The sequence below is a fragment of the Rana temporaria genome, chromosome 13 (assembly GCF_905171775.1).
Source record: "Rana temporaria chromosome 13, aRanTem1.1, whole genome shotgun sequence".
Taxonomy (NCBI): domain Eukaryota; kingdom Metazoa; phylum Chordata; class Amphibia; order Anura; family Ranidae; genus Rana; species Rana temporaria.
This window is the reverse complement of record NC_053501.1, coordinates 22847294-22873097: the sequence shown is the minus strand read 5'-3', so window position 1 is coordinate 22873097 and position 25804 is coordinate 22847294. Positions and strand designations below refer to the sequence as shown.

The window sequence follows — 25804 nt, the reverse complement described above, 5'->3', positions numbered from 1 at the left end:
AATGCAGCCTACCCATTTATTATAGACTGGTGACATCACTGAGAATGCAGCCTACCCATTTATTATAGACTGATGACATAACGGAGAATGCAGCCTACCCATAAATTATAGACCGGTGACATCACTGAGAATGCAGCCTATCCATTCAATAAAGACCAGTGGTTAGTTTTGAGTTATGACTAGATTGTGCATTTAAACTGAGAATGAAGCTTATTGCAGCCTATTGATTTACTAGAGACCAGTGATATTGCATGAAATGGAGCCTATCCATTCACTAGAGACCGTTGTCATCACTGAGAATGCAGCCTATCCATTCACTGGAAACTGGTGACATCACTGAGAATGCAACCTATTGATTTACTAGAGACCAGTGATATCACATGAAATGCAGCCTATCCATTGACTAGAAACCGGTGACATCACTGAGAATGCAGCCTAATTCACTAGAAACTGTTGACATCACTGAGAATGCAGCCTATCTATTCACTAGAGACCGGTGACATCACTGAGAATACAGCCTATCAATTTACTAGAAACTGGTGACATCACTGAGATTGCAGCCTATTAATTCACTAGAGACCAGTGACATCACTGAGAATGCAGCCTATCAATTCACTAGAAACTGGTGAGATCACTGAGAATGCAGCCTATTAATTCACTAGAGACCGGTGACATCACTGAGAATGCAGCCTATCTATTCACTAGAAACTGGTGACATCACTGAGAATGCAGCCTATCAATTCACTAGAGACCGGTGACATCACTGAGAATGCAGCCTATCCACTCACTAGAGACCGGTGACATCATTGGGAATGGAGCCTATACATTCATAGAGACCGGTAACATTACCGAGAGTGCAGCCTATCTATTTACAAGAGATCAGTGACATCACTCTTAATGTAGCCAATCAATGCCCTAGAGACCAGTGATATTACAGTAAATTACTGAAGCTTGGTATGAGTAAAATGTTTGCTGCCATAATATTCATTTTCTCTTCCACTGTCAGGAGAAGTGGGCCGCCTGATTAATAATTTACTAGTGCTCTGCTTATAATAATGTAACATGCGATGACTGTGTCAGCCTGGAGCGCTGATGAAATGTCATTATTTTCTCAAAAGAATTTTACCTGTATTCAGTTAAACATCCATTCATTAAATTATCCCTGTCACTCAGCCATTTATTAGGCTTCATGCACTGCACCATATTGCACGGCGCAGTTTATTTATTACCAACTATTGAGCAATTGTAGGGTAAAAATGATTTCTAACTAACCTTCTGAACTGACATTCAGTCTGAAAAAAGGATGTCGGAAAGGGAAATTGCAATAGATACAGATGCAGAGTATTATTCTATCTCTCTTGCAGTAGAGGGAACAGAAATCAAGGTATTTGCTTTAAACGCTGTACTTAAGGCTAGTTAACCTAAATTACAAATAATCTTAAAGCCCAATTGAACTTTTGGTTTAAACCTTCTAAATACATTCCAGGTGCATCAGAACAAAAGATGTACAAAGTCTAACATTTAATCTTGTTTATTCTAAATAGAAAAGCCTGCCTCCTGCCAGCATGCAGTAAGGACCCATTTTACCCTGTGGGGAAGCAGTGGTCTCTTTGCAGAGGTCCAACACAATTCCTGCTGAATCAGCGCTAGAGATCTCCAAATAGCAGGAAGCATACATTTTGTCATCTGCGGAGCTATAGGTCTGACTCAGCAGGGGGTGTGCTGGATCTCTGCAGGGAGACCATTGCTTTCACGTGACAGAGGACAGGCTTTTCTAATAAGGACGTGTCTGCATTTTAAAGATGCAAGATTGCTTTTGGTGCACCTGGAATGTATTTAGCTGATTTAAACTGAAAGCTCAATTCGGAGAGAACTGCTACAAATAGATCATTAGTGGATGTTTCTATATCAGGACAAAATTTGACGTCTTTAGCATTTCCATTTGCTATTGAAACTTCTCTATGTCACCATTTATTGTACCATGCCCCTGGTCTTTTCTTTGTTTCCTGGGTCCTTTACCAACAGTTGCAGGTCCAAACCAGCCTCTGTAATATCTTGCAGAGATCTAGGTTAAAGGGAAACCACAGTCCTTTGACAGTTTTGTTTGAAGCAAACCAATGCATTGCCCATTTTGCTTTCATTAGTGCTTCCTCCCTTTCTGCATCCTGTATCACCGTCCACGTTTAAATGTTCAAAGCACATTTAGACCTGATTGGTAGCTGTCAGAGAAAGCAAGGGGTCCACAGCCATGGGTAATCCAGCCATTCTCAACCAAGTTTCCATGGAACCCTATGGTTCCTCCAAAACTTGACAATCAATGTAATGAGGGGTTCCTTGGGTAGTTGCTAGTTGACTTCCCTTATGATAGTGCCTGCATAGTAACAGGGCCAATGTCACTTGATCCAGCCAGTAGCATGAAACCAATGGTCTTTCTACAGTAGCTGTCTGTAAGGGAGGCATTCTGACCACCACTGTATGGGAACACTCTTCCAGTTGGCCTCAAATATAATGTTCATTTTTCCCACTAACCCCCAATGAGGGGTTCCTCGAGACCAGGGTTACTCAACCAGGGCTCCATGGAACCCTAAATTTCCTGCAGAGGTTGCTAGGGGTTTCTTTGAGCAATGAGCACATTTTGTCTCTCAGATAAGTTCTCAATGATCTTTTTAGCTATCTGTAAGAGGTTAATTATTCCCAATGACCACAAGTGTAAGGAGCATTCTTCCCACTGACCATCACACTAATGAGTCTTGAGTTGTAGTAATTTTTAGCAGGGGTTCCCTGAGACTGGAAAGTTATTTCAAGGCTTCTTCTGCGTGGAAAAGGTTGAGAAAGGCTGCCCTAGAGATAAAAATGTTTTTAATGGTTCCTTCAAGGTAGAGGGGTTGAAAAAGGATGGGTTAATCTGTACCAGTACTGCCTGTACTGCCTTAAAACCCATTGATAATTCTATTGTAGCCCACACCCAGTATCCCGTGGTCCACATCCTCTGAATATTTCATCTTCCTTTCCGTAATTACCTTTCCAGTTAAAGTACGCTTGGAACGTTATGCCCTAACTCAAGACGTGCCATAAGAAACTCACATTTGCGGGTCGCTTTATGGAAATTCCTCTCGTATAGTTTTATTCGTATGCTAATAGGCCTGCGCCTGGGCCATTTGGACTAATTACATTTTGATTAGCAAAGCCTCCAATTTTCAAAGTAAATGGCCTCTGAAAAAGCACAAATGTTTTGCTTGCCGTGTGATAAAATTGGGCTTCCGCTGTGATATATCAGGTGGAGCGCGGTGTGGCCGTTTCCTCCGCTGCACGGACAGATTAAGGGAAAACTCCAGCGGTCTCATTTATCTCAGGGTAACAAATGATTTTGTTTTGTTGCACTGGCGTTTAAATTTTGCTTCTTCGATATTCATTTTCCAATGCAGGCATGGTAGCTGTAATAACTCTCATTACTGATAATAAGACACTGCAGAACATTCAGTATTGAATTTGCGAGGTGAATAACTATTTACCATTTTCTGCATTTAGCTATTCTGTTTGGGGAAAATAAATAAATAATAATTCTAGAGTCTGTAACAAGAGGAGGAACCTGTCTTTGACTTGGTCTTTCTGAGGGTTTTGGTTAAAAAAGTTCTATGCAAGCATGTATCTTTAATTTAAAAAAGTCCCTTCTATTGCTACCAGCCTTCTCCAAATTCCTTTTTTTTGGAGGGGGGGGGGTTCTTTCTGTTAGAGGGTGACTACATTCATTCAGCATAGTCACACTGTATGTGGGAAGGTAGCCACCCTCTCTTGCTTACATCCGAGATGGACTATGGCTTATGGGATTTGTAGTGTACATAGAGCAGTGTACATAACCCCAACTAACGTGCCCTGCTCATGCCAAACAAACAGACGTGGTTAAAGGAGAAGTTTAGGAACCCATGGAGGACCTGACAAGGAGGCTGAAAAATATATAACAGGGCCATAACTTAGTGGATATGTATGGATTCTTTTTGGAGATTAAGGATATGGTTTAGTGTCACTTTAAAGTGACTCCGTCTTGAGAAAGGTATGGAAGCTACCCCCTCCATTTTTATTGCTAATTTCCTGACTTTGTCTGTCTTAAAGAAGCGCACTTGCCAAAAAGACTATGACTAGGCCCTGTGGGCAGAGTGAAACGCGTCGGAGTGGCCTGGGGGGAACCAGGCTGGAGCTGCTTTTTCACTCTTTTGTAACTTGGGTTGTGTTTCGGTATGTGGCGCTTGTTGTCAAGCACATCAAGAAAAGGATCAGAATTCCTTATCTTTATATATGGTCCAGGTCAACTGAAGTAGCATTATCAAAAAAGAGTCTGCCATTCTGGACCCTGACAGCCCCCATACTTTTCTCAATTAGCAGAACAGAGGTCATCCAATGTAGGACCAATGTTGACCTGTCAAGCCTCATGCTCTCTGTTGTCTTCTGAGTATGTAAGGTCAGGCAGACACTGTTAGGCCCCGTACACACGTCCGAGGAACTCGACGGGCAAAACTCATCGTTTTGCTCGTCGAGTTCTGTGTGAAGCCGCCGAGGATCTCGGTGAGCCAACTTTCCTCATTGAACAACGAGGAAATAGAGAACATGTTCTCTATTTGGCTCGACGAGGAACTCGTCGGCTTCCTCGGCCAAAAGTGTACACACGACCGGTTTCCTCGGCAAAAAAAAACAACCCAGTTTCTTGCTGGTTTTTGCCAAGAAACTCGGTCGTGTGTACGAGGCCTGACACTTTAGTTAAAGGAGGAAAAATAAATTGTGTACCAGAAAGCAATGCCACGATTAAATAGTAAATATTCAGATCCCTACACCAGCCCAATCAGGACCTCTTCTTTTTAAACACTTTGATCACAATGTCGTTACTTCTGCAATTCACGAAATGCCTTAATAGGAAGACTTGCGCTCTCATTTGATCAGCAAGCTTTGGTGCAGCTTTTGGAGTTTCTTATAGAAAAAAAATATTACCAGGTTTACATATCCAGCCACTGCGGTATTTTTCTTTTATTGAGTGGGGATCCCCTTTACATGCCTTGTCCGTATCATAGACATTGCAAAGTTATCATTTATCTCGCAGTGACTGCTCAAACTGCTGATTTCAGCACAAGTAAGCAGATATTTTATTTTTCAGTCTGAAATGTTTTCTATGTTCTAACCTTCGCTGTCTCCGCGTAATATAGTTGTCGCTGCTGCACAGTGTTGGCATCGGGAAGAGGTCCTGGATTCGGAAGGATAACTCTGCCTCCCTGAAAGATACAGTGTTGCTGGACGGATCAATGAGATCTTGTAAACAATGGGGGAGATTTACTAAAACTGGAGAACTCAGAATCTGGCGCTGCTGTGTATGGTAGCCGATCAGCTTCTAACTTCAGCTTGTTCAATTAGGCTTGGCATTAAAACTTGGAAGCTGCGTGGTTTCTATGCAGAGTTGCACCAGATTTTGCATTCTTCCGTTTTAGTAAATAACCCCCAATATTTATTGCATGTTTTGTACTACCTGTACTGGCTTTTAAAATGCACATCGTGGCCCATGCAATATCTTCTAACACTGTTAGATGTCCATGGTGGTCTGTGGTTATCTGCACTTATGGCAACTAAAACATTTACCATGGGACCGGCAGAGTGTTCAAGAACTTGCTAGGAAATAAAGAGTATTTCAAAAAGTAATTATTGAGGATTGATATAGATGTAAACCCAATTGCTAAAATCTTATATAAGCTGCAACATGTTACTATAATTTCAAGATAATTTTATTTTTTGCAAACCTGGTGGCCCTGCCATGAAAATCCTAGTTCAAGCAGTTGCTGTCATGGAATGCCTACCAGTGCAGGCAAGGTCCACCGTTGTCACTAGCATTGTACTGTACAGCCAGCTTTGGGGTTAATGCATGTATACTTTTAACTAATTGTCATCCATTTACAGTTTAGTGCTACTTTAAGTGTATTTCTTTTTTTTTATTGAAAAGGGAAATATTATATTTTATAAAAATATTATAGGATTTATATCTCTCTATACAGTACTTGAATTATTAGAAGAGTGATACTTAGTGCATTGTAGTGTCTGCATTTTCTTTGTATGTTTTATTATGGCAGTAGAACCAAACCATTAGGCTGCTTTCACTACAGGAAGTGTGCAGGCATTCGATTCTGGGTTTACTATGCATGAAAATAAATAAACAGTCTTAGAGGGTTTTCTTCGTAAGGGTGTGCTCCTTCCTGGTGTACTCTTCGGAGGTTTTCTTTGTAAGGGTGTGCTCCTTCCTAGTGTACTATTAAAAAAGGGTTTTCTTTCTAAGGGTGTGCTCCTTCCTAGTCTACTAGGGGGTTTTCTTTGTAACAGTGTGATTCTTCCTAATGTACTTTTATAGGGTTTTCTTTGTAAGTGTGTGCTTCTTCCTAGTGTTCTCTTAAAGCAATTTCTTACTAAGAAGGTGCTCCTTCTTAGTGTACACTTGGGGGCTTTATTTGTAAGGGTGTGCTCCTCTCTAGTTTACTCCTAGAGAGTTTTCTTACTAAGGATGTGCTCCTTTCTAGTGTACTCTTAAAGGGTTTTCTTTGTACGGGTGTGAGCCTTCCTAATGCACTCTTATAGGGTTTTCTTACTAAGGATGTTCCCAGTGTACTTTTATAGGGGTTTCTTTGCAAGCATGTGCTATAGAGTTTTTTTTGTAAGGGTGTGCTACTTCCTAGTGTACTCTTAGGCCGCGTACACACGACCAAGTTTCTCGGCAAAAACCAGCAAGAAACCGAGGAAACCGGTCGTGTGTACATTTTTCGACGAGGCAACTGCCGGGGAACTCGTCGAGCCAAAAAGAGAGCATGTTCTCTTTTTCCTCGACGGGAATGGAGAAAATTGGCACGTCGAGTTCCTCGACAGCCTAACGAGGAACTCGACGAGCAAAACGATGTGTTTCGCCCGTCGAGTTCCTCGGTCGTGTGTACGAGGCCTTAGAGGGTTTTCTTACTAGGGATTCCCTCCTTCCTAATTTACTCTTGTAGGATTTTGTAACTAAGCATGTGCTTCATCCCAGTGTATTCTTAGAGGGTTTCCTTTGTAGGGGTGTGCACCTTCCTAGTGTACTCTTATGCCCCGTACACACGATCGGAATTTCCAATGGAAAAACTCAGACAGACTTTTTCCATCTGAAATTCCGACCATGTGTATGCCCCATCCAAGGAATTCCATCAGAGTTTAGCTAGAGAACATGTTCTCTTTTACTCCGATGGAATTCCGATGTGATTTTGGTCGGACAAAGGTCCGACCGTGTACGGGGCTTTAGAGGGTTTTCGTACTAAGGATGTGTTCCTTTCTAGTTTACTCTTAGAGGGTTTTGTAGCTAAGGGTGAGCTCCTTCCTAATGTACTTTTAGAAGGTTATCTTTCTAAAGGTATGCTCCTTCCCTATGTTCTCTTAGAGGGTTTTCCTTTGTAAAGGCACTCTTAAGGGAATTTCTTGCTACAGGTGTTCTCCTTCTTAGTGTTCTTTTAGAGGGTTTCCTTTGTAAGGGTGTGCTCCTTCCTAGTGTACTTTAGGACAGCCCAGTGAATACAAGTTTTTGCCTCCTGGCCAGTATTTTACCAGCTTGGCACAAAAAAAGAGAATTTTTGCCAATGTTTTAATAGAAACGATATAATGCATATTTTATTTATTTTTTATAGAAAAATTGGCAACAGAGAAAACTTTTTCCAGCTAGTCCAACTAGCCGTTCTGATTATTGTTTTCAGACGTGACCTTAGTAAACATGCACAGTCATATGAAGCAGTCCCTTGTAAGTGGATACCTTAAAGGGGTTGTAAAGGTAAAGAATTTTTCCCTAAATAGCTTCCTTTACCTTAGTACAGTCCTCCTTCACTTACCTCATCCTTCAATTTTGCTTTTAAATGTCCTTATTTCTTCTGAGAAATCCTCACTTCCTGTTCTTCTGTCTGTAACTCCACACAGTAATGGGGGGCTTTCTCCCTGGTGTGGAGAAAGCCTCTTGAGGGGGGAGGGGGCAAGCAGGAGGGTCAGGACGCTCTCTACTTTGATAGAGAAAGGAACTGTGTGTTAGTGGGCGTCCTGATATTCCTGCTCGCCCCCTCAAAAGACTTTCTCCACACCAGGGAGAAAGCCTTGCATTACTGCGTGTAGTTACAGACAGAAGAACAGAAAGTGAGGATTTCTCAGAAGAAATAAGGACATTTAAAAGCAAAATCGAAGGATGAGGTAAGTAAAGGATGACTCCACTAAGGTAAAGGAAGCTATTTAGGAAAAACAATTTTTACCTTTACAACCCCTTTAAATAACCTGTACTCTTAAAGCAAAACCCAAGACAAAACTTGTTTGTTATGATACTTCTAGATAGAAATTGATGAGATATCTGTCCAACGACGACACTTTTTTAGTGGAGAGGAGACGTGTTTGAACTTCTGACAATATTATTATTGCTGAAGGAAATCAATAGATGGCAAGATGTGGAGGTAGTGCTAATGTACCATGTCTAGGTTTGTAGCTCCTATAAGGGGCTTCCAAGACCACTTTGGACAGTAGCTAAAGATAGAGTGTATTGGATCGGCATTACCCATTGTTTAGTGTTAAAGTCTTTCATGTTACTGGTAAAGTCCATATACAAGTTTATTTTAATGAAAGGTCAGGTAGAAACTGTATAAAGAATAAATTACTTTATTCAGTAGAATCAAATTGCTGGAGTTAGGCTTTAAACTGGCAAGCGTTGTTTAGGCGGTATAATAAGTAAGGCAGAACTGCAGCTAAAATGTTGCCTTGACCTCCAGCGATTGCCCTTCTCCATACACGTAAGCAGGTAGCGCCCGCCCTGAGCTATCCATTTTTACTGACGGCAATCACGATCCGGAGGCTGTTGAAACTTCCCCTCTAATTGAACTGGGAAAGGTAAACCAGTTTCAGGGCTCTGCACAATGTAATTGCAATAATTTAATTTAGCTATTTAACCTGTAATTCAGTGGTATTTATTAAAGTGCATGGGAGAAAATGAGGCCATTAGGAGCCAGAGATGAATACATTGAAATGAAAATGAACACTTCTCGCTGCTAGTTGACCTTCGTTTTGTCGCGGTTTTTATTAGGCTGGTCATGGTAATTACTAGGACGTGAATCATAGGGAAAAGGGAATATTTCTGTAATGAATGATTTTTATTATTTAGCTCTCGTTTTCCCAAAGACTCCGGCGAGTGCACAAGTGGGCCTTGTGTTTATTTTCGGACCAAGAAATATTGCTTGTGGATATTTTAGCGGCGGCAGAGTCATTGGTGTGCAGGGGGTAGCAAATAGGAGTTAAAGAGCTTGTTATATGTTTAAGATGGATAGCTGAATTGATAGATAGATAGATAGATAGATAGATAGATAGATAGATAGATAGATAGATAGATAGATAGATAGATAGATAGATACTGTAGATAGATAGATAGATAGATAGATAGATAGATAGATAGATAGATAGATAGATAGATAGCTAGATAGATAGATAGATAGATAGATAGATAAATAGATAGCCCAATACATGTAATACAATAGAATATACAGTAGATGGATAGATAGATCTATAGATAGATAGAAATTAAATATAAAGAGAGATAGATAGATAGATAGATGGATAGATAGATAGATAGATAGACCAAAACATGTAATACAATATAATATAAAGTTATAAAACTAGATAGATAGATAGATAGATACAGGGCTTTTTTTCAGGGGGAACTTGGGGGAACTCAGTTCCACCACCACTGGCTCAGATCCTTTGGTGCCTGCTCACCATAATCACTTGTAAACACAGAAGTCCGCTCTCTGTGTTTACAAGTGACAGCTCTGCAATCTGTGTGTAACCCCCCTGAACTCTACACTCTGTATGTAATGCAATCCTGGTATTTAATGCCCCCTACTGTTCATGAAATTTGACTGACCACACCCACTATTTGATGTGATTTTGAGGGTGTGTGTGGGTAGAGGGGTTTTGGGGGGGACGTGGTTGAGTTCCAGCACCTAATGTTTGAGAAAAAAAGCCCTGGATAGATAGATAAATAGATAGATAGATAGATAGATAGATAGATAGATAGATAGATAGATAGATAGATAGATTTGCAGGGGGTAGATAGTCATTGGTGTGCAGGGGTTAGCAGATGGGAGTTAAAGCTGAGGTGCAGGTATGCATACTTTGACATAGGTACATTGGTCTACCCTGTGGACCAATGTGTCCTATGCATGTGTCATACCTGTGGGATTCCTGGCAAAGCTGGCAATCACTGTAAAAGGCTCCACTACTACAGTAATTGCATCAAGCTTCCAGGTCCCATGGTGAGCGTCTGCACTGTTGCTTAGTGGACACATGAGGGTGCTTGCTTGACACATGCCCCATTCAGGGAACACTTTGCATTTTCTCAATAAACGCAAAGTGTTCTATGATTGGACAAGGTGGAGAGGTAGAGTGGTGATATCACAATCTCCACCTCATCTAATCAGAAAATGCTTAGGAAATGAATGGAATAGATGGATACTGAACATTTGCCCCTATACGATGGATGATGATTACGTGACCCTGCTGATTGTGATCAGACTATCCAGGAATAATTTAAATCTGTGTGCCACCCCCAGACCATTCAATCTCTGTGATAGTACCCGTCAACCAAGATTTTTCCTGGCGATAACTGTTGCTCTACAGGGTTGTTCCACAGAGTTGTTCTCAAAGGGTGCCTTCGGCCAAGACAATTGTACATGTTTAATGCCACAGTCTTTGAATGGTCAAGCTGTGTCTGTATTTTACAACCACTATTATGTGTATGGACACCTATAGATGGATGATATTTGGATAGACTGATAAGAATGGCTTATCGTTTTTTTTGTCTAGATACTGTAGAACAATAAGCTAATTTCATGTGAAGATTTGTAGGATTTACATCACACTACTGACACAAGAGTCACCGCTGAACAGTGTGTCTTTGCTGTCAGTGCCACAATATTCTCCACCCCACAGTGTACACAGGCGTTCTGTTAATTTTATTAATGAGCAGAGCCCAGAATCCCGTCCTTTGAATTGTCCCTAAACGATCCAGAGGTAGTCACTTTCTCTTGCTGGAACTTTAAATCCTGCCATTTGCCACGTTGCCTAGAAACAGGATCGTTTGTCATGTATTTTAGAAATAAGAGGGGGGGGGGGGGATAGAAGTGGCATGTTTTCTGTTGAGGATACGACAAGCACATTCGATCATATCTAATTCCCATTTATATTGCGGCGGACATCCTTACTGCCCAGCTGCCCTCTAAAAGACTCGGAGCTGTGGGATTTTGTCATGGATGAATGGATACTGGGACGCAAGCCAGGATGCTGCTTATAAGCTCCTTCATCATTTATTACCTTCTAGTCTTAATTGTTTTCCTGGGGTAAAAAAAATTTTTTCACTACAATATTTATCTAGATGAAGTAGGCCTTCATCGCATTGTCCACACGATGCCCACACACCTTTTTACCGCCACAAGATGTACGTTGACAGTTACGTTTGGCAGGGAAGGGGAGGATCTCCAAACTGTTACAAAAGACCTTCTGCCAAAAAACTGTTTTTTTTTTTACAGTTAGGATCGACTGTATGTTCCTGTTCTGTGCCTTGGTGCCTTGTGAATTCCTGTCCTGCGCCTTGGTACTGTCGCTATCCCCCATGCAATATAGATGCTTCTGATTCTGTAAGCCTACATTTTTTGAAAAAGCTCTCAAATCTGCCTCCTGACACTTGCCTGAACTCTTCCTGAGCTTTTCTATGTTCTGTAAATACTTCACTCAACATTGGTGCATTCAGTATTATAATACCAGAGTTGTAGATAGGAGAGGCGGCGTGGTAATTGGCCTTGCTCTGTATCTTCTTATACTGGGCCCAGTCCGCTCAGGGTGGGCATGCTGTTATAAGGCTATTGAATGTCTGGAATAGGGAGCTTGAGTATAGGCACACTTCTACTTGTCCCCCAATGTCACCAGGAATTCCACTTAGGTCTCTGTAGGTTCCTGTGGGTCTTGGTTTCTATAAACCCTTATTCCTTCTCTGGTTATAACCTCAACTTGTCTCTTGGTTTCTGGATTCTGTAGCTTGCCTCTGTTTTCTACCTGTGATATCGCTCTTTCTAAATGCCTCCAGCCCTGACCTCTGGCGGTTTACTATGTCCTGGCCAGAAGATGTTAATATTTTGCTCTAGTGTCCGTAAAAGTTTAGCACCACTCACTGAATGCTAAACTTGCATGGAGGAACAGACTAGGCATTCTTAAAACACCAGGGATCTGGAGAGCTCATGTCTCCCACTGGTGATGCCGGGGTCCGCCTTTGAGCTCCACATTAAGCAATCAAACCACAAGGGTTTTTGAGATCCCATGTCTACTATTTGTGATGCAGGGATGGCCTTTGAGCACCATGCATTGAAATCTAGACATACCCTGGGGAAAAGAGTACTAAAATAAAAGGCTCTGTAGAGCCCATGTCAACCATTAATGATACATCTGTGGCCTTTGAGGACCATGCATTGAATCTAAATCAACTTTGTTGAAGAGACAGAGCATTTCACAAACACTAGGCCCTGGAGAGGCTACATTGTCTATTGGTGGCGTAGGGGTGGATTTTAAGCACCATGCATTAAATATAAACCTACTTTGTGGAAAATGCTATGCATTCCTAAAACACAAGGGCCCTGGAGAGCTCACCATTAGTGATGCAGGGCTATAGTTTGAGAACCATGCATTGAAATCTAAACTTGCTTGGAAAAAGGCTTAGCATTGCTACAACACTAGGGTTCTTGAGGGCTCATGCCTACCATTACAGAGGGTGTACTGGGTTTAGATGTGTATCTCATGAGTCAGGGGCTGCTCTGTCCCTTTAGACTGAATACAACAAAGGTATCTCCTGTGGGACTTTATGGCAGCCAAGAAATTTTAAACAACATAGTTAAAAAGAAAAATGCTTTATTCATACAACAAGTTTAAATTGCCTTCATGCATGGAGAATGTCTGGTCTAAACACTATACATAAACATGTAGTAGTCTACCAGCTAAGGGTGACCATAAAGTGTGTTGTACATATGATAGTATAGATAGCCACCAATTCTTCCCAACGTGTTTTGATTAAACATAATCTTCCTCAGAGGATATAAGGTGGATCAATTAAATGTGAATTGACCAGGTTCTAAAAACAAGTGATTGGTGCGGCACATCCTGAGGGGGTACACAGGACAGGGCAGTGTGACCAATTATCACCCACTGAGGGCGGGAGTGAAAAGACAACTGCACAAGGCAGGCCCACTGCAGACTATCTGCCCACCAAAGTCTGAAGCAAGAGGCTCAAATATAGAAACTGCAAGAAATGGCATAGGGGATGATGATCTCCACTGAATCCTGTATAGGGTAGGTCCCTCTGAGAAGATATGGCACAAGCATATTACACAACCCTGGAAAAAAACAGCTAAAGAAGTTTTTTCATTGAACATATGTATGGACTAATCAAGTTATTTTATGTTGGTAGAAGCTGTGCTTATAATAAACATAAACAAAGAAGCATTTACCATTATGTCTGCATTATCAAACAATTTGGCCCAGACATTTGTGTTTGAGGTCTACACGTTAATATAAAAGGGACAGTAAATGGTAGATTTAGTCGTTCTGTCTCCTTGTTCATTTGAAAGAAAAGCCATCCATAATCCAGGTGAGCAGCAATGGTGCACTTACAGTAAACACTGGGCTTTATGGCTCTGACCTTCCCTGCTCGACACATAAAACTCAAACGGCTTTCGTAAAGACGTCCTGCAATCAATGTAGTGCTAGGAAGTACATCAAAGCGCTTCTTCGTATAATCAGAAAAAAAATAGCTGCAGAGAAATGTTTTTTGTTTTGCATATTCCAAGAAGAGGTTATTATAGGAGGACCTAATATCTGAAGAAACAGGTACCTGTATTTGTATTAGAATGGAAAGTTTTCTGTCTGCCAGTGACAACAGGGGCAGATCACTAAGGGCAGATCACTAAGGGCAGATTTACATCTATGTATTGCAGGAACCCTCACATAAAAATGTGCATTACCCTAATGCATGTGTCATGCTCTGGCAAGTTTGTGATGCCATTCATTTTGAATTGAACCCCATCACAACCCCAACATGTGTTGCAATGCATGGGAATTATGGCAAAAATGTGGTAATTTTTTGGGGATGTTTTGGTGCTTTGGATCCCATTGATTTCAGTGCTCATCCTTAATGCAACACGTGGTACCGTGTATCATAACTTGAGTTAGCGCAAGTGCATTAATGAGCTTCAGAAATATATATGGGCCTTAAGCTAGCCAAGCTAATGACCAGCAGGATCACGAAATTCAATTAATTTATTGATTACTTTTTTTAATGCCAATTTTCATTTTTTTCAATCGTTTTGAAGCTGGCAGTTTATTGGCAAGTTTCGATTCAACAATTGACCAAATTTTGGTGGTTGATCTCACTAGGTGGGTGATAGATTACTTAGTTTCTGGTAATTACTTGAAATCATATTTGTGGTGCTGGCATCTTGAAATTTACTGCAAATTGCCTTCTGTATGGCGAGCGTTGGGGTAAAGACTGAAGAGCTTATCAACTCTTCATGCCATGGCCCATAGATACGTCTAGTGTACCAGGGCAGCGATCGTATTGGTCCACCACAAAGACCAGGTGTTTCATGCAAGTGTCAATGTAGCATTTCGCTCAGATCCTGATGCTGCAAAAATACAGCGTTTAGCATTTGAATTTACATTGCCGAGCAGAGCTTCACTGACTATAGAGAACTGCCGCTCAGAGCGCTTCTTGTTGAGGTTGGTGCTGTTACAAAAGCAGAAGCACTTTGTTTCAGGCTATTCATATCGCCTTTCTTAATCACATAGTTTGTTATTTTTATATAATTGTGTGTTAATTGTGTTTAAACAGGATTTTCTGATTAGTTTTAAACATAATGAAGCATGTTGGAGCAATTTTTTTTTTAAATCCTTTCCCTGGCCATACTGCAAAGCACTTGTTAGTTCGAGTTTATGGGAGCCATTAAAGTGGAGCTCCAGGCCAAAGAGAAAGCACTAAAAGGTTAAAATTGATGCTTTGTTGCCCCACTAGTAACATCACACATTTTTAGCATTGATCCCACACAAGACTGCCTGTGGCAGTGATATGGGTAACAGTAAGATTCTGTCCCACCCCAGAGTTGGAATATTCTAACTTAGTGAAGGCTGCAAAGGACCAAGAGAGGTAGACAGTTATTTTTTTTTTTTTATGTTACATTTATTTATTTTTTACTTCTATTTTCTATGTTTATTTATGTATTACAGGTATTTATATAGTGCTGTCAATTTACTCTTATATACTAAAGTTTCATATTGGTCCCTGCCCCCAAGGAGCTTACAATACATGCCGTATCTCCTGTTTTTGGTCTTGTTTCCCCTCCTCTCCAGCTGTGCCCTCATTTTTACCACTCCCACCGATACATTTACTTGGTTTCCAACTTACAATCCAAGTCTATCTCTCATCCTATGGTTATTGCTCTATAAGCCCTGATGAAGTGGGAGTGTTGAGCCCTTAAAAATGCGTTAGTAGAATAAAGTCTTTTATGGACTACATAAATTAGTGTAGCGCTCTAATCTATTAACATTTTACATAATCTCTGCTTCAAACAAAAGCAGATGATGGTATTGCCAAGGGAGCATTGGGATCCAGGCAATAAATACCTGCATATGTTACACTTACTAATCACTTGGCATGCATGCACATAACATAAAAATATATATCTAATTCTTAGACCACTACTATTTAACCTATTCGCCAAGGTTACTGACTTGTACAGTGCTTTGACCCCTTATGGAACAATTTATGATAAAAACATTACTATAGTATTTAAATATATTAAAAGAAATCTGTACTGAGAAGATCATGTTGGCTGTCTTTGCTGACCTGTAATTTGCCATACTCTGTGTTACCCCATAGGAACCAGTGCTTTGCCCGTAGGGAGGGCTTACTCATTCAGAACACTCAGATTGCAAATATGTTGATATTATAGTGTAATTATGGAATTCTGGAAAATAAAAGGATTCCAGGATGTCTACCTGCCCCTATAGATTGCTTAGCCTCCCACTGCTGCTCATACATTGTCACAAACCATTATAAGGGCTTCGATATGTTGATTTATTTAATTTAATTCTGTTCCCACTATTAAAATCTGGCGGAAAAGCGAGAGTAAGATTCTGAAATGGGCAGTTTTAGGGGCATCGCCTATCTCGAAGATAAATCCGAATGAATATTGTATGGCCCAGATTGCGAGCACCAGCAGCTGTGATCTTGCGAACCGACGAACGCCAAAGATTCACAGGATTGTCAGAATATTTTATGTTTTGGCCAGAAGGCACACGATTTGCTTCATAACTGTGGCGTTTCACGGAAAACCCCAGCAGATAAAGGGAGAAAAAAAGACGCAAATGCTTTGGCAAGAAAAACAATTTCATTAAATCTGATGTTTTTTTTTTTTCTCCTGCTTGAGCTGTAGAACAATGGGCATCCATATTCCAATTGTTTTAAAGGGGCTACAGAGCAAATAAGGAAGATATAGAAAATGTCCTTGCTGTAAAGCACAATAGCACTTGCTTTCCTATTACTTCATTTTTTTTTAAACAATAATAATAATAATAATACTATGTTTTCCATTCTATTTTATCATATGGCTCCTAAAGGGGAACTCAAGCTAATGACCAGCAACCCTTAATGATCATTCGATTTGATGTATACTTTTATGGTTATAAATTGTGAAACGTAAAAGCACCATTGCTGAAGGTTCCAAACCATTTCCCAGCAGGTGAGCATTATACATGGATCCAGAGCATTCCCTATGGGAGGAGTGACCTTTGGATCAGATTATATGTACTTAGCTTGTATCCAAAACACAAAAATACAAGAAACAGGCTCCATTGGCCTCTAAAGGTCTTTAAACTTGTGAGCCATTGTGTATTCTTTGAATTGATGTGTCCAAAGCACCTATCCTTACCCCATAGGGTAATGAATGTGAAGTTTAGTTTAAGTTTTAGTTTAAGTTTTAGTTTAAAGCAGACTTTCTCAACCTTTTAAACATGTAGGAACCCTTGAAATAACTTTCTGGTCTTAGAGAACCACTACTAATAATTACTATATCTACAGCTCACAGTACATTAGCGTGATCGTAACTGGGAAGAATGCTGCTTGCATTTTTGTTCAGTTGGAAGAGTCCCCTCCTTACAGATGGCTAAAACGGTCATTACTGTGTGTGGCTAGTTATCTAAGAGGCAGGAATTACTCATTGCCCAAGGGACCCCTAGCAACCTCTGAAGGAACCCCTAGGGTTCCATGGAAATCCTGGTTGAGAATGGCCGATTTTGAGTTTCATTTATTTATTTATTTTAAAAATCTAACTGTGGTTCTGCTAGGTTCCAATATCTATTTTGGCCGTCTTGAGCGCTAAACATCAGTTCTTGTAATCCCCACGTTGTACCCTTATTGTCAGTGGTCCTCAAGATGGTTGCCTTTGTAGCCAAACTGGGCCTGGTGTAAAGTCAACACACAGGGCTTCCATGCTCCCCAATGTAATGCAATGTAATGCCTGGAAATTGAATAAAGGGGTTGTAAAGGTTCGTTTTTATTTTCTAAATGGGTTCCTTTAACCACTTCCATACTGGGCACTTACGCCCCTTCCTGCCCAAGCCAATTTTCAGCTTTCAGCACTGTCGCACTTTGAATGACAATTGCGCGGTCATGCTACACTGTACCCAAACAATTTTTTTATCATTTTGTTCCCACAAATAGAGCTTTCTTTTGGTGGTATTTGATCACCTCTGCGGTTTTTATTTTTTGCGCTATAAACAAAAGAAGAGTGACAATTTAAAAAAAAAAACACTATTTTTTACTTTTTTATTTAATAAATATCACAATTTAAAAAAAAAAAAAACGTTTTTTTTTCCTCAGTTTAGGCCGATATGTATTCTTCTACATATTTTTGGTAAAAAAAAATCGCAATGATCATATATTGATTGGTTTGCGCAAAAGTTATAGCGTTTACAAAATAGCTGATAGATTTATGGCATTTTTATTTTATTAATTTTTTTACTAGTATTGGCGGCGATTTGCGATTTTTTTACTGTCACCGTGACATTGCGGCGAACACATCGGACACTTTTGACACGTTTTTGGCGCCATTCACATTTATACAGCGATTAATGCGATAAATATGCACTAATTACTGTATAAATGTGACTGGCATTCAAGGGGTTAACACTAGGGGGTGAGGGAGGGGTTAATATGTATCCCTAAATTGTGTTCTAACTGTGGGGGAAGGGGGGTGACTGGGGGAGGTGACCGATCTATGTCCCTATGTACAAGGGACACAGATCGGTCTCCTCTGTCCCCTGACAGGACGTGGAGCTCTGTGTTTACACACAGAGCTCCACGTCTTGTCCCTGTAGCCGCCGATTCCGAGTGCCTGGCGGACATCGCGACCGCCAGGCACGCGCATCGGCATCTCGGTGACGCGCCGGGCGCGCGCGCGCGGCCGCCGGCGCGCTCGCGCGCCCCCCAGTGGCCGCAAGAATACAGGACGCCAAATGACGTCCTGTTGAATTTTCAGAGTAACCGTGGAGCCGTCATTTGACGATGGCCCGGTACTCTAGTGGTTAAGCTAGTGCAGGGATATGCAATTAGCAGACCTCCAGCTGTTGCAAAACTACAAGTCCCATCATGCCTCTGGCTCTGGGTGTCATGCTTGTGGCTGTAAGGGTCTTGCTATGCCTCATGGGACTTTTAGTTCTGCAACAGCTGGAGGTCCACTAATTGCATATCTCCCGATTTCCCCTTTAAATGTTTTTTTTTCGGTAAGCTTGCCCCCATCATCTGGCTGGGGGTTAGTCAGCCAGAACAGCTTACTGAGGAGGAACAGGAAGTGAAAAATTCAGACAAAGAAAACAAAGAAAAACATTTAGAAGGGAAATGGAAGGAAAAAGTGAACCAACAATGCACTAGCTTAAAGGAACCTATTTAGAAAATAAAAAAAGAACCTTTACAACCCCTTTAAGAAAGTATCACATTAGAGGAATAAAAGAGCTTTCCTTCATACTCACCTTTGGCCCCATTATTTAGGCCTTTCCAAGGGCCATAAGCACAGGTCCCAACTGTTCCTAGTTGGAGGGACTGTTCCCATTTGGAACCAAATCGCTTTATTCCTCATTCCCCCTCAGTTGTCCCTCTTCTTGGTTCGTTGTATGGACCTCTTTAAAAATCTATGTAAAAATGTTATACTGCACTAGACCCTTTATCCAACTTCTAAATGATTTCATTTTTATTTTAAATTAATATAAAGGAAAGGCAGTGGTGAAAAAATAGAACTTCATCAATTATTTTCTGGGTATGAATTATTCATGGTCGGTCTAACTGGGGACATGGCAGAGGTGTTGCCTTTGCCCAGATACTGGTGTCTTCCATAGAAGGTAGGACAATAATCCATTGGGGAGCACAACTTCATAACTTGATATTAAAATTAAAACAATTGACTAAGGTAAAAAAAAAAAAAATATATATATATATATATATATATATATATATATATATATATATATACACATATATATATATATATATATATATATATATATATATATATATATATATATATTTATTAAAATTCTTAAAAGTACAAAATGGTACAAAACGCAGTCAGTTACCCGTAGGCCTCGATGCGTTTATATATATATACAGTACATATAGTAAGAAACAATTTTATAACATAAATTAATAGCTAGGTTCAGTGTGACGTTGTGTGGCCTATTCACAATTTCTGGATAAAAAGAAAAAAAATTAAATAAAGGCAACAGTAAAAAATAAAGTAAAAAGGCACACTAAAAGAAAAAAAAAGAAGAAAAAATCATATTGTCCCTTTAAATTTGTTTGTGGGAGGAGGGGGGGGGGGTGTTGCTGTGGGATTCCGCTTTTCTTTTTTTCTCCGGCAAGCTGCTTCGGGAGGATTTTGCCGCGCCTTGCTGTGTTATTAAAGAACGCGTGGCTGGGACCATTGAAATGAGAGTGCTACTGTATTGCAAGGAAGATATTCACCGTGTGTTATCCAAGGAGCGCCTGCCAAGGCAGTGTATGAACGAGAGCCAAACAAAACACAGGCGGCTTTCCAGTGAAAACCGGCGCACTTCTGCAAATAGAGGAAAAATTGACTCTCTTTCCAGTGTTTCTATTGCTGCACTGATTGTTTTAAAAATAGCTTTTAGGCAGCGGGCTCTCCTAGGAGCGTGGATTCTTTGCATTCCTTTATTCTGTCTCTTATGTAATGAATTCGGATCCAAAGAAGGAAAGCTGCACTCTGTTTTGCCTGGACTGCTTTCTGCAGCATTTTCTGAGCCAAGAAAAAAAAAAAAGCCATATAAAACTTTTCACTTTGCGTAGTTTGTGCAGAATTGGTCACATGTCTGCAGCCAAAGACTGTACCATTTGGATTTAATAAAAAAGTGTATGCGGATTATCGTTTTTTCAACATGCAGTTTTTCAATAATTTAATAATTTTCACTATATATATATTTTTTTAATTAAATTTACCATATACGGTAATATTTTATTGGCAGGGCTCATACATAATAATATGCTTTCTTATGCTACTTGGCGCACAGAAAATGTGTTTTATCCTAAAAAATAAAAGTTTAAGTGACAAGGCTACATATTTATACCACACACGCTATGCTGCAAAATTTTTTTTTTTTAACCTATGCCCATTGTTTATTAGTTGTTGTTTTCAAATTTTACATGCTTGTTGTGGTTTGTGTTTGCAGTCCTATTACGGTATGTACTTCAGTTTCCACTATAGTTTCAGGTAGTGCAGTCAGCTTCCCTGCTAAATGGTCATCATAATAAAGCTGAATGGTGAGATAAGGTGCCCTAAGAGTGTTGTTTGGATAATTCCTTTGGACAGATCTCTGTCTACTGACTTGCTTATATGAAGGAAGCAATAGGAAGGAAGCACAACTTATCATAAGTGCCTGCCCCCTTGCTTATGTCATGAAATACTATAAATATATATATATATATATATATATATATATATATATACATACATATCTATATCTATATATATCTATATATATCTATATATATATATATATATATATAATATATATATATATATATATATATATATATATATATATATATCTCTATATATGTCTATAGATATATAGATATATCTATATATCTATAGATATATATATATATATATATTCTTACTTATATTTAAAAAAAATGATTTCTTCTCACCTATAAAGTAAGATGCATAGTAATAAGGTTCATCATTATTTTAGTAACTAGTTAGTTTCATGTTAAGTGCATTGAAGTGCTAATTCAAATCTGATCTTAGTTTATTGTAGCTTTGATGTCGTTGCCTTTTATTTTCCATTATTAGTCTACTGCAAGAATTCCAAACTGTATTTTGTGGCTGAATGCAACATTCTTATGCCGCGTACACACGATCGGTCAATCCGATGAGAACAGACTGATGGATCAGTTAACCGATGAAGCTGACTGATGGTCAGTCGTGCCTACACACCATCAGTTAAAAAAACGATCGTGTCATAACGCGGTGATGTAAAACACAACGGCATGCTGAAAAAAAAACGAAGTTCAATGCTTCCATGCAGGCGTCGACTTGATTCTGAGCATGCGTGGATTTTTAACCGATGGACGTGCCTACAAACGATCGTTTTTTCCTATCGGTTAGGTATCCATCGGTACATTTTAAAACAAGTTTCACATTTTTTAACCAATGGATAAATAACCAATGGGGCCCACACACGATCGGTTTGGTCTGATGAAAACGGTCCATCAGACCATTCTCATCAGATTGACCGATCGCGTGCACGCAGCATAAAACCTTCCAAATAGCCCTTGGATAGATTAAGAATATACATTGACTGAGGCCCTAGGCTCACAATTGTTTTATTTAGTAGGGCTAAAAGTTTGCAATCTACACTGTGTTGTGTTTTAGTATTATTTTTCTATTTCAAACTTGATAAGTGCAACCCTTGGTGCCCCTTACAAAATTATCCTACTTGGTCTAGGACTTAGGTCTTTGAGGCAACAAGACTGTGAACTGGATGTCGAAAAGATATTAGGAATATACATATCTGGATAGATTCCAACCTGATAAGAAGATCTATTCTATGCATTGAACCATTCTACGTACCAGAAGCACTAGTTGAGGACAGGCTCAAGGGACGGAAGAGTAGTAACATTTTTTTGCACCTCTATATTACATCAGATATCTTACAAAAGTCATCCCGCAGTGTCAGGGCAGTTATCTCAATGTTGCCATTCCCGGTGAGACATCAACTTCAGCATGTACATCTACTTTAACTTACCTATGAGATAAAGATTTTTTAGTTTGTTCACTACCACCAGAGTAGGCTTTAATAGGACACTGCTGTGGACTGTACTGTTTGTCAAGTCCTAAGCTGTGGTTACAGCAAGCTAAGGCATTAATCGCGTATACATAAAAATAAGTAGACATCTAGGACAGTGGTTTACAAAGACTGAATATGAAATTAAAAAAAATCTGTCACTTTCCTCTCATTGGCTCTGCCAGAACCTAACCTATCGTATTTATTGGGGTTGTTGTGGCCTACTAAAAATGTCTATATCTACAACTTATGAAACATTAGTCTAATGGTCTGTGGGAAGAATGCTCCTTACACCTGTGGTCATTGGGAAGAATTTCCCCATTACAGGTAGCTAGAAAGATCAGTGGTGTCTGTGAGAACTTATCTGAGAGTGCTTATTGCTCAGGGAACCCCTAGCAACCTCTGGAGGAACCCAAGGGTTCCATGGAACCCTTAATGAGAAATCCTGGTTTAGAAGCTTTGGCTGAGACAACCATAAAAGGCTAGGACAGGTTTCCTTTTGGGTGATCTCACATTTTTGACACCCCTCTGTGTCCTCCCCAGGATGAGATGGAACAAGCTAGCCAATTATTTTGAAGCCTAAAAGCTTCCATTGATGACAGTAAAAATTACCACCATTTTGACGCACTTTGGCTACCCAAATCCTTGGAAAAAACGACCGTATTATAAAAGAAAATGCTTTGTTTTGAGACAGAGGAAGTTATTTGAGATGCTATATAGATGTATCACATAAATGTTGTACTTTGGATTGGTATAGTTTATCGTTACATCTCCCATGTGTATATGTGTGTTAAATCTTGTTCTTGAGCTCTACATTGAAAAAAGCTAAAGGTTTAGCCTTGCCAGTGGTATTTTTCTGACATCTAGCTTGGTAGCATTGCCCTACAGTTGATAGATTGGTTTACCGTAATCCCCCAGAGCACGTCGTCAGATTACTTTATGCGGGCCCCTTCCGGAGATTCGGAGCCATCTTGTCTCACAGGGACCTTTTTGCGGCGGTGTGTGCCGACATTCCTGCAAGACCCCCTTTCACTTCATTCCATCAGGCAAGCTTTAAAATCGAGACAGAGGTGAAAACGGCAAATAGCAGTCAGCCCCGGTGAGATTGACCAGCTTCCTTTTTTTCTGTTCCTCCGTCAGTCAGGCGAGGGGAGTTGGCATTGTCAGCGGCTGAAAGCTCTGTAGAAGTGCCGCAGGTTTTTCATATGGAAATGTGAAATAATGGGGTGATTAAATAGAGCTGTATATTAAAGTACATCTGACATTAGAATTAGCATAATGTGCTCTAGCCCTAGGCAGAGTACTTTATTTGCCATCTGCGTTGGACCGAAATCCCCCAGGGAAGCTCTGAAATATTCTGAATAAACTCAGACCGAGTTCTTATTGAGAATAAAATACCATTTGTGGCACGTCGTATTGATTCGTCTTAATTGCGGTGCAGGAGAGAACATTCAGCCACTGATGACTTTTGTGCTCGGTGACAAGTCTGCAGGAGTTATTCTTACGCAGGAGTTGGTTAACCTGAGCCGACTGCGGAAATTCAGGCGAGGTGAAAGCCTTACCTCTGTGAACCTGTGCTCTGGAGATTAGCATGCTGTGCTACTAACTGCGATTTTTTTTTTCTTCATACCTTATTTTAATTTCCGACAAGCTGAAAAGCATATCCTCTCAAAATTGATATTTCTACTTTAGGTGGGCACTGGGGGCTTCCTTAACTTTTCTCAACATTGATAACATTGATTAATATAGTAGTAGCTTGTATCTCTGACCTTTCACGTGGGTCAGCTCAGCTCGCCATTTATTTCTATGCTGTATGTCCATGAATTTCAGGAAAACGATTAAATGCACAGTGATGATACATCCATGAAAATTATTCTAGCTCCCCCAAGAATTTATGATTCTGTTTAGCCAGTGTTGTGGTCAGGGCACACCCATTACAATAACACAGACTCAGGTTCTCTGGCATCATTTGAACTACAGTTTGTGCCAGAACCACCCCCATTTCCATTGTGGTCAGGGCACACCTGCCACACTGCACACCCTGCTCCTGGACCCCATACTGTGATTTAGTAGGGTGGCCCTAACTAGGACTCATCCCTGGCTGTGATTGGACAGTTAAAGAGCAGCAGTACACAGATAAGGCTGCCCTTGTGTTCTACTCTTCCCTGTAATCACGCTCATTCTGTCCAAAGCAAGAAAGCCCTGACTGGCTCAACGTGGTGCTTCTTCCTTTAGTGGGGTCTTGTTCAGGGGATTTCAGGAGGCTACCATCTGATATTTTTTGCTAGTTCTATATAAAAATACATTTAAGAATTGTTTAGCCAACGCAAAACTGAATTAAATGTTGCTTTTCTTTTAGATCTGCCCGGGGTTTACAAACCAATCAGCATCATTCTCAACCACCTCCACAGCTAATCATGAGATTTCTTACAAACAAGTTTCTGTACACAGAGAGGAAGACACAGTGGCAGCTGAAGCCGGCAGACCTAATTTGGGCTGGGCACCTAAACTTCAATGGCCTGTAGTCATTTAAGGGTTAAACGATTTGAGACCATATTTGGAGTTCTTAAGCTAGAGAATGGCTGGTCTGCTGGAGCATGTGGTTCTACCATATCACCAACAGACTACGCCTATGGTTTTACAGAAAATTACTTTATTTAGCTGCGCATCAGGCGGTAAAACAGGAGAAGAAGGGAAGGCCTTCCATTTGAAAATAGGGTGTTCACCCTGCTATTCCCTATCCTTTCACCCAGTTTAAATATTCAAACTTTCTGCAATGGCCCTACACCCTATTATGTTTTATTATGGATTCCGATCAAGGGAATAACCTTTAACTTGCCAGACAACTGAGGCAAATTTACAAGTGCGCATCGGCTTTTTCTGGTGTTATATAAATCCCCGTAGACCCCATCAATGTTCTATAATGCCACTCTGAACAACTTATGTATATTGCTTTCTTGTTTGTACTGGGCTACTAATGAGTCTCTTTTGTATTAGATAACCTATATAAGGCAGCCTTCTGTCAATTATACCCACACAGCCAAATGTACGCTGCCTTTAAACAAGATGTACAAGTGTCTGGATTAGGCAGCTTTAAAGTGGGACTCTGGGTTTTCATCACTGTTATTCTTGCAATGTATTTATATATACACCCTATTTTAAAATGACCTCAGGTCTTTATAAGTTGAATATAGGCAGCCTTTGATATGGCAGCCTTTTTCAACCTTTATATCAAGATAGAACCCTTGAAATTGTTTTGAGGTTGTAGTGAACATCTGCTTAAATCTCCAACTCATAGTACATTAGGGTGATCGTTGATTTGCATTAGTAAGGACCTTATAGTGGT

At 40.2% G+C, this 25804-nt stretch overlaps 1 protein-coding gene across 4 annotated transcripts in view; it reads left to right on the top strand.

Annotated features, from left to right (window-relative positions):
* The window catches only part of BCL11B (BAF chromatin remodeling complex subunit BCL11B), a 138427-nt gene that overhangs the window by 98541 nt on the left and 14082 nt on the right, over positions 1-25804 (top strand). The gene's annotated exons all lie outside the window — the stretch shown is intronic.